The following is a 9,881-nucleotide window of genomic DNA, read 5'->3' as shown; positions in this document are numbered from 1 at the left end:
GGGCCTCTCACTGCTGTGGCCTCTCCCGCTGCGGAGCACAGGCTCCGGACACACAGACTCAGCGGCCATGGCTCACGGGCCCAGCCGCTCCGCTGCATGTGGGATCTTCCCGGACCGGGGCATGAACCCGTGTCCCCTGCATTGGCAGGCAGATTCTCAACCACTGCACCACCAGGGAAGCTCAAAATCTGTACATTTTATTCAGGTGTAACACTTGTACAGTGCTTCAAGTAAACTTCTGAAACTTAATGAAACAGAATGCTATCATCTGCTGGCTCATTATGATATAGAGGAATGAGTCTGAAATATGGAAAGGAGTAAGAAGAAATCGTGATTTAACTACAAGTAAAAAGTAATGAATAGTCAAACATTCTGTTTGGCTTTAGCTAAGAGAAAATTTGAATTTGATACCTCAATCTCTTGTATAATTTTTTTTTTAAGGAACAAAGATGCTATTAAAAATATTCAATGTAAAAAGAGTTAGGGAGTTCCCTGGTGGCCTAGTAGTTAGGATTCCGGGCTTTCGCTGCCATGACCCAGGTTAGATCCCTGGTGGGAGAACTGAGATTCCCACAAGCTGTGTCGCATGGCCAAAAAAAAAAAAAGAGAGAGAGAGAGAGTTAAATTATTTCTTAATGATAGGTTCATTACTTTTTATAAATAGCTACTAAAAATGAAAGCTTTAAGAGAGAAAATTAATCAATGCTTCAGATTTTGAGAGTTGCTATTGTAGACGTGTTTTATCTGCAAATACTCCAGGTCAACATTTCTGCATGCACACAATAAACAATTATTATACGAGATGATAAACCACAGCAAAACAGAAAATACTATAAAACATAAGCAATGACCAAGAAGAAAACAACAACAACAATGTCCACTTCGGAGGGTAGGTGAGGCAGGAATGTTATTCACTTCATCCATTTAAAAAACTGTGGTCTCATTAAGATGTATACAAATATTAAAGATCCTACTCCTAGAAGTCTTACTTTGAAAAATATCATTTAAAGACATTATTTAAAGAATAAGAAGATATGACTTAGAATGATTTCTATTACCGAAACACAGAATTGTTAATAAAACTGAAACAGCAATGTTGGGTTTTTACATTTATTATTAAATTTATTGTTAAGGACTTTACCTTTTTTTTTTTCTTCTGCTCATCTATCTTATTTTCTAACTGCTGAGTACTGTTTATAAAATTGAAAGCTCTTGTTACTTGTACAGTAATACCATCACATCATAAGCAAATTGGGGTAGTTTGACCTTTTCCTTTCCAATTCTTATGTCTCTTTTTCCTTATTGATTGTGCTGGCTAATGCCTCCAATACCAGATTTAGTAGTAGTGGTGATAGCAGGCATCTAGTATTTCCCCTTAATTAGGATACTGAATTAAGGTACTGATTTTTGGTTTGAGGTATATTATCATATTACAGAATTTTCTAATAATTCTTATTTTAAGTTGCTTTGTTTAAAAAAATCAGAAAATGGGTTTTTAAAGTGACTTTTCAGTATTTATGGAGATAATTACATAATTTTTCCTTAGATCTACTAATGTAGCAAAAATACCAATAGTTATTCATAAATATTCCCAGCCTGTTTGATGTTAGGGAAGCCCAGTTTGTTTTCTATTGCAGGAAAAAGGTATGTTTCCAAATAATCAAATAAGAATTGTGTTAGATTATCTACTCAAATACATATAAGTCAAACAGAAGTATTTAACTTATTTGATCCAACTTACTCCTTACTTTCACTTTTACAAGTAGGCTTCAAAACAAACTGATATTTTCTTGTAAGTACTGAACATACTCAAATTAGTGGTATAAGTTCTTCCAGGATTCATCTAGGCTCTGTTCTTACTCAACTCTCCTTCAAACAATCTCATCCACCTAAGGTTTAATTAGTACATTCTAGGACTCCCAGATTTTTACCTGCAGCCCAGCCCTCAAACCTGAAACCCAGTCCAGCCAAGCCAATTCTCTACAGTCCTCTCCACTTGAGGTCCTCAAAGACCTGGAACTGGGCTTAAGAAGAACAGAACCCAAGCTTTTCTTCCTCAAACTCGGTCCTCATCCAGGGCTCTCTAACCCTGGGCAGATGGCACCACCACCCACCCAGTCACTAAGCCAGAAACTTCAGAGCCATTCTTGACAAAGCTCCCCATCCTCCACCAACTCTAAAGAATTATTTTTATCACATGAATCTCTCAACTTTGGAATACCTGTACCTCTTTCCAACTCCCCTGACTCCATTCTGGTGTAAGCTTCCATTATCTAAACTAGTCTCCCTGATTAGTATTCAATCATGCCCAACCCAAGTAATCTTTTAAAAAGTCAATCTGGGCTTCCCTGATGGCTCAATGGTTAGGAATCCGCCTGCCATTGCAGGGGACACAGGTTTGAGCCCTGGTCCGGGAAGATCCCACATGCCATGGAGCAACTAAGCCCGTGTGCCACTACTACTGAGCCTGTGCTCTAGAGCCCGCAAGCCACAACTACCGGCCTACGCGCCACAACTACTGAAGCCTGCGCGCCTAGAGCCCGTGCTCCGCAACAAGAGAAGCCACCGCAATGAAGCGCCCGTGCACTGCAATGAAGAGTAGCCCCCGGGGCTCACTGCAACTAGAGAAAGCCCGAGTGCAGCAATGAAGACCCAATGCAGCCAAAAATAAATCAATAAAATAAATTTAAAAATATATATATAGAGAAATATCTCATAAACAATCACAACAAATAAACTTTAAAAAAAGTCAATCTGTTCACAACAATCCCCTGCTTGTGATAAAGATTTTAAAAAAATCTTTAATAAAGTCTAAGCCATTCCCATCTCTCCATCACAGATTCCTTCTCCCTTCCCCTATTGTTTTCAATGCTCTACACTAGGCCTTCTTTCAGTTTTTGAAAGTCAGAAAATAACATTCTTTTGTGCCACAAGGCCTTTGCACCTACAATCCTATTGCATAAAACATGCCCACACATGCTTCAATTCTTAGAAGAGGTATCAATTCCTCAAGTAAGTTTCCTAACACCCTCCCCCAATTCCTACTACTCATATTTCTTTCAGAGCATAAGAACTGCAATAAGTTATAGTCTGTAATAAAAAACATAATTTGAAAAATGTGCAAACTGAGTATACTGGAAAAAACACACTGACAGGCTTAAATGTAGGAAGTAATTTTAAGAAAACTATTAACTACTTTCTAGAACAATGAAGTTTTCCTGCATTTCTTTTCCACAGGTAAAAATGTCATACTCCAGAGTAGCACTGTCCAATCAAAATACAATAAAGCCACATATACTATTTAAAATTTCCCAGTAGCCAATTAAAAAAGAGGTGAAATTAATTTAATATATTTTACTTAACCCAAAGTATCCAAAATATTATTATTCTAACATGTAATCAATGTAAAATCTATATTTTACATTAGTTTTTGAAATCTGGTATTTTATACTTAATGCACATCTTACTTTGGACTAACTTTATTTCAAGTGGCACATGTGGCCACTGGCTTCCGTATTGCACAACATAGTTCTAGAAAATAATATCCTATTTCTTGTACTTAAATAGCTAGCTAACAGAATCAGAGCTAAAGAGCATGACATTAAACAATTTTAACCTCTATCAACAAGGATATGTCTCACATTTAAACCCTTCAAAAAATTTTAAATTATGTGAACATTCCACGCTGCTGAAAAGCCCAAATTCAAAATAAAAATTCAGGTAAACAATTTTAAAACTGCATATTTATTGACCATCAGAGCAGATTACAGGAAGATGGGTGCTCTCGACTATTGCTAGGAGGAGTGATTTTATTACACCCTCTTAGAAAGCAATTGGCTTTCCCTTTGATTTAGTAACTCCACTTCTAAGACTCAGTCCTATGGAAATAACCAAATTACCTACAAACTTGTTCACCGAGATACAATATGATTCATTCATACATGTATGTGTGTATGACACTCGTATATCCATAGGGAAAAAAACAAAACTAAATGTAAACCAAAATGTATACAGTTCTTTTTGTAGTGTGATGACTAATGACATATTTTTCTATTATTCCTTTAAATATATATATTTATTGAGTGCTACTCTGTCCCAAGTGTTAAAACAGATGGATATTTGCCACTAAGAGGCATACCAGTTTTCTTTACACTTTCCACATTTTCCAAATTTTCTATAGTAAAAGTATATTACCCTTTCATAGTTTTAATAACCAGAAGAATATGGAGTGAATGCTGTTTTGGCCAAGTAAGCTGTAAAGGGACATTTTTGAGTCAAGTAGGGAAGAATTTGAATATGGCCTTGAATATTAGTTTAGATGAAAATTTCTTGAAGTGGTAAGGGAGTCTAACTGACTAAATCAAAACAATCTACAAAACAGTCTGTATGATAAGATTTCATTCAGGTAAAAAGTACACATACATAAATATATGTGTGGAAAGATATGCACTGAACTGTTTACAGTGGGATTCCTGGGTAATGGGAATGTAATTTTTTTTTTATTGACTATTTTCTACGATGCTTCTGTATGCTTCTGTAATAAGACTTTTAAAAGATTAAACTATACATATACACACACACACACACACACACGCACCTTACTGAGCATCTGCTACATACGATAGGTTCTATAAGGGGTAGGACTGAGTAATGGAGCCACAACCTTAAAGAAACTTATAATTAATTATGAGGACCAATATAGGAAGACAATAAAAGTAATTAATACAAGGCAGAATATAAACACCATATAAAGTAAAATGTGGTTTTAAAGATTCTAAGAAAAAGATCTCACCTGACTGGAAAGAGTGGTGAAAATGAGAAAAAAAAAAAAACTTCATGAAAGAGAATTTGAAATGCGAAGGATTTTAATTAACAGAGGAAACGGCAGGCACTAAAGATAAAGTATGGGGCAACTGTCAAAGAGCAGGAAGTCACATCATAGAGTTTGGCTGGAATGTAGGATATATGAAGCGAGTAGGCAGTATGCTGGGAAGTAGGCTGTGTGGGCCTTGACTTTTCAGAAGGGAGTATGTACCTCTGAGTTTTTTGAGTTTAGCAATGGGGAAAATCTTAGAGCTTCCAATTCTAGTAACTGTCTTACCACTTCTCATCATCTCTATTGCTACCATCTTGGTTCAAGCCACTACTATCATCTTTATTTTTAACTTTTGATGTATTATTTATTTATTGAAATACAGTTTATGGACAATATTATGTTAGTTTCAGGGGTACTACACACAGATTTGACATTCGTATTCATTAAAAAATGATCATTTAGCTGTATCAGTCACCAACTCCTAATGAAATCTTCCTGCTTCCACTCTTGCACTCCTATAATCTACTTACTGTACAGCAGCCAGACAGATCCTTTTAAAAGATAGATTATGTCACATCTCTACTCAAAACCCCTGCAATAGCTTCCCATCTCACACAGTAAAAAACCAAAGACATTAGAATTTCTACGAAGCCCTACAACACTGCCCTCTCACACTCTAAATCTCTGATTCCAATACATACACAAACATGCATGTGCACACACACATATACAAATGCCAAGAAAGTGAAGCTCTATAAGGGCTATTTTTTTTTTAATTTGATCATTTCAGTGACCTAGCACCTAGAACAGGGCCTGACATATAGTGAGTGCTCAATAGGTATCTGCTGTATGAATGAAAGGAAGAAAACACCATGATGTTAGTAGATATTTAATTGAAATGGTTCGTGGCATATTGTAAATATTTACATAAATAGAACATGCAGTGAATTTATTCTAATTTACTACTTAATTTTCCTCTAGAAACTACTCACCAAAATAGTGCTTGTAAATTAAGCTTAGAGCATACAGACAACCTTTAATTTATTAGCAATTTATCTCTGCAAGGTTTACTTAAGTTAGTTATTTGGAATAGGGGTGGTCGTGACTGAGGAATGATAGGATGGAGTCTTAAATCTCCTATTTTTCCTCTTTTTTCACTTTTCCAAAACTCCTTACTTCCCTGCTTCTTCCCCACTTATAGTGTCTTCCTTTTTTCCTTCCCAGGGAATACATCTAATCCAGACCTATAAGTCCTACCCTAGGCTAAGGGCAGAAATAGACGTTAAAAGTGTGATACAGGGCTGTTGAGATGGATGGCAGCAATTAGAGAAGAGCCCAGGCAAGGGAAGTTACTGCAGAGGACCCTTGGGAGGGCAACAATTCTGAATTCAAATATTTTCAATTAAAAGCTCCTTATATAAAGGAAATCAACACAAAATAACACTAACTCCATCCTGTCCTCTTTTTAAATATACACTGCTGAAAGATAAGAGTGATCCTTTGTTTTTAAATGAAAAACCTGAACTTTGTATTTTATTATGATTTCAAGCATACAACAAAGTTTAGAAAAATACAGTGAATGATCAAGCGCACACCACCTGGCTGTGTTAAATCTTAATCTTTACCAAATCTGCTTCAGATTTATTTTATCTTTTTTTTTTTTTTGGTGGTATGCGGGCCTCCCTCTGCTGCGGCCTCTCCCGTTGCGGAGCACAGGCTCCGGACGCGCAGGCCCAGCGGCCATGGCTCACGGGCCCAGCCGCTCCGCGGCATGTGGGATCCTCCCAGACCGGGGCGCGAACCCAGTTCCCCTGCATCGGCAGGCGGACGCGCAACCACTGCGCCACCAGGGAAGCCCCAGATTTATTTTAAAGACAGTACAGTTATGGCTGAAAAACCACGGACTCTTCCTAGATCCCTTATTCCTCTCCAGTTCTCCAGAGGTAACTTTTACTGATTTGGAATTTATCATTCCAATGCATGTTTTCATACTTTTGCTACATATTATACGAGTCCCATAAAATATATCATATTGGCGTGTTTTAAAAGCTATATAAAGAGTATATAAATATGAAAAATAAAACTATTATATCTTGGCTCTTACTTAACATCTCTGTTCCTAAGTTTCCTTTCTGAAAAGTGGGGATACCACCTCCTAGCTTACAGGGTTGTTGTGAGGACTAAATGAGTTAATATATTGCATATAAATCACTTAGAAAAGCATCTTGCTGGGAATTCCCTGGCGATGCAGTGGTTAGGACTCTGAGCTTTCATTGCCGAGGGCTTGGGTTCAATCCTTGGTCAGGGAACTAAGATCCCGCAAGCCACATGGCACAGCCAAAAAAAAAAGTATCTTGCTCACAGGAAGTAGTGAGTGTATATCAGTGTTAGTAATTATCATATAAAGTTGCAAAAGAATCTGTGATTGTGTGTGTATGTGTATGTACGCGTGTGTATATATACTGATTGAGAAAAGATTAATTATCACAGTGAAATGTATATATACTCCATATAACACCAGATATTTCCAAAATTGTGTAAAAACTAGAAATACTTATAAATTTCAGGCTGGAAAGGTTCACTAGCCTACTTAAAGAGGAACTGAAAGTGCTGAGCATAGAGAGAAAAGGGTATTTTTTAACTTACAAATTGTAGGTAAAATTAAATAAGAATATCAACGTTTGACTTAAATAATGTATGATTGTTTTAAAATGCCTAAAAATTTAATGTCCTCCTTTTATGAGTTTTTTGGGGTAGGCTTGGGAGAGAAGGGGTAGGGTAATCCCTCAATGAGATGCTATTCAAAGACTTCTTAGACTGTTAAGGGAGGCACTTTAGAATTCCACACAAAATAAAACATTATTTGACAAATTTCACTATTTTTCTGAACAAGTTTTTAACTTACTGTAAGTAGAAAAAAAATTAAAATTTAAAATGATGTTTTAAAATAGGATTCACCTAGATTACAAGATTTTCGTAGACAACTGGATTCTGCGAAATTTATCAATGCAATTGTGGATACATTTTCTTTGTTTTGATTATAGGATTATTTTTATAATAGTCTCTAGGTCAAAAGACCAGAAAACACTAAAATTTAATGTCCTACATATTATGTGAATATCTATGCTTTTAATAGATATCTAGAAAAGGGTGTCTATGTCTTGAAGATTAATAATATAATGATACATAAACAGAGGAATTCGATCTAATGAGCATTTAATAGGTAAAATTTACTTGCCTAGATGTTTTACACAGGATCTGCTTTTTAATACATGTGAAATATCATCGTGGACAAAATTTAGAAGACTACCATAGATACTTTGTTTAAACACATCTACTTCTGCAAAGAGTTAAAAATGAGTACTACAAAAGCCAATATTTAAGTTGGCAAAGCATATAAAATGTAGAGAAACTGTGTAGATTATGTCAACACAATAGCGTTGAAATAGTTGTTTCCCTTAGAGTTTAGCATATATCCATGTCTAAAAGGTTAACAGAAAGCAACAATTACATGTAACATCAAGGATTAAACTGTCTCCCCCTCCCATCCTACCAAAAAACTAAAACGTAGCTGGTGAAAGGGAAGATTAAAGTTCAAAAGTAAAGTTTTACTTTTCTTCCCCTAAAGTGAGAACTTTGAAACGGAACTACTGATTTTGTTTCATTTGCTCCCTATAAAATATTTCCATGTATGGGTTAGTCCCTCCCTCGGTCCCAATAGAAGATTCAGTGGGAAACCAAGCTGTAACTTGAATTAACCGACAGGAGAAAAACCTAGTCATTCTCAGCACTTTCCTAATGGTGAAAGGCTCCTACCACCGTTCACCCTATACTCCGTCCCCTGCCCAAGTAAAACATAGCACGTACCAAACAGGACACTTAAAGAATAATGGTCCAACTTTTCGCACGCAGTCTGGGGAGGGGACGCAGACTATTTCTTGAGGAGTACAGAAGGGAGCAGAAAAGGTCCTCTCAGGAAGGGATGAAGGACCTTTGGTGCCGTCTCCTCTGCCTGTTGGAGGACTCAAAATCCGCTTGCTTCAGAGACCCTAGGAAGCATCACATTCTGGTCGCGGCTGGCCTAGGGCCTGGGCGAAGCAGTGTTTACACCTGTCACGAGGGAGGGGGAGGGAGAAAGAGAAAGCCGGAGCAAAGCCCCAAACTTCTCAACAAGCTCCAGGGAGGGAGCGGCCGGTGCGGAGCTGTGGGCAGGTGGAAGCTGCGGGGCAGGGCGAGACGGTGGCGGCTGGGGACGCTGGAAAGGCTCTCACTTCCCCGGCCGGTGCCCGGGATGGCAAGGAGGGGCCGTGTGCTTCGGGCGCCGCCGCCGGCGTCCCCGCACCCGCCGTGGAAGAGGACAGAGCCCGGAGCGCGCAGGCCCGCAGAGCCGGCACCGTCCCCGCAGCCCCCAGCTCCGCGGCAGGTGCCCCTGGCCCGGGCGAGGATCCGGCCGGTGGGTTGGGCCAAGTCCCCTATCCTCTTTCCCCCGCGCGGCTGGGGGAGCGGAGCGGTGGCGCTTACCTGGCTCGTCCGGGGCGGCCTCGATGGGCATGGCTCAGGGGCCCGAGGAGGAACTGGCTCCCCGGGGAAGGACCGGTTATTCGGACGCGGAGCTGGTGAAAGCGGAAGGCAGGCTGCTCTCAGCCCTGTCAGCGAAGCAGCGCCATGGACGCCCACCCGGAGTTTCAGCGCTGCCGCGAGACCCCCATCCCATTAGCCTCCGCCCTCTTCCGCCGCCGCCGCCGCCTCCACCTCCTCCTCCGCGGAGACCCCCCGCCCACTCCACACACTCTCCCATCATGCAGCGGGGGAACCGCTGCCGCCGACACGTCACTTCCGGGCGCAGGTGGCTAGGTCGGGGCCGGGTGCTGGTGGGTGCTGGGGGGTGGGGGGGAGGACACTACGGGGGAATCAGTGTCACAGAACGCTTACCCCTGCGCAGGCGCCGTCGCTCAGAGCGCCGGCCGCCATTTTGGGTGCGGGCAAGCTGCCCTTTTTCTTGACTTCCTCGCGAGTCATCGAACTGTGAGGGGAAAAGAAGTACTCTCGCACTCCGCGGCTCCTG

The 9,881-nt window shown here is 39.9% G+C and overlaps 1 protein-coding gene across 8 annotated transcripts in view; it reads right to left on the bottom strand.

Moving 5' to 3' along the window:
* The window catches only part of AFTPH (aftiphilin), a 63,528-nt gene extending 53,929 nt beyond the window's left edge, over nt 1-9,599 (bottom strand). For 2 of the 8 annotated variants that reach the window (XR_449044.3, XM_028496540.2), the window contains exon 1: nt 9,338-9,599. The gene's annotated coding sequence lies outside the window, so the exon portion shown is untranslated. Of the gene's footprint in view, nt 1-8,683; nt 8,866-9,337 lie in introns of all 8 variants that reach the window. The other 6 variants (XM_055089207.1, XM_055089208.1, XM_024133525.3 and 3 more) reach the window with 5 other exon arrangements.
* Between the last annotated feature and the right edge of the window lie 282 nt (nt 9,600-9,881).

Source organism: Physeter macrocephalus, chromosome 12, assembly GCF_002837175.3.
Source record: "Physeter macrocephalus isolate SW-GA chromosome 12, ASM283717v5, whole genome shotgun sequence".
Classification (NCBI taxonomy): Eukaryota; Metazoa; Chordata; class Mammalia; order Artiodactyla; family Physeteridae; genus Physeter; species Physeter macrocephalus.
The sequence above is the reverse complement of the archived record's forward strand: the minus strand, read 5'-3'. Positions and strand labels throughout refer to the sequence as shown.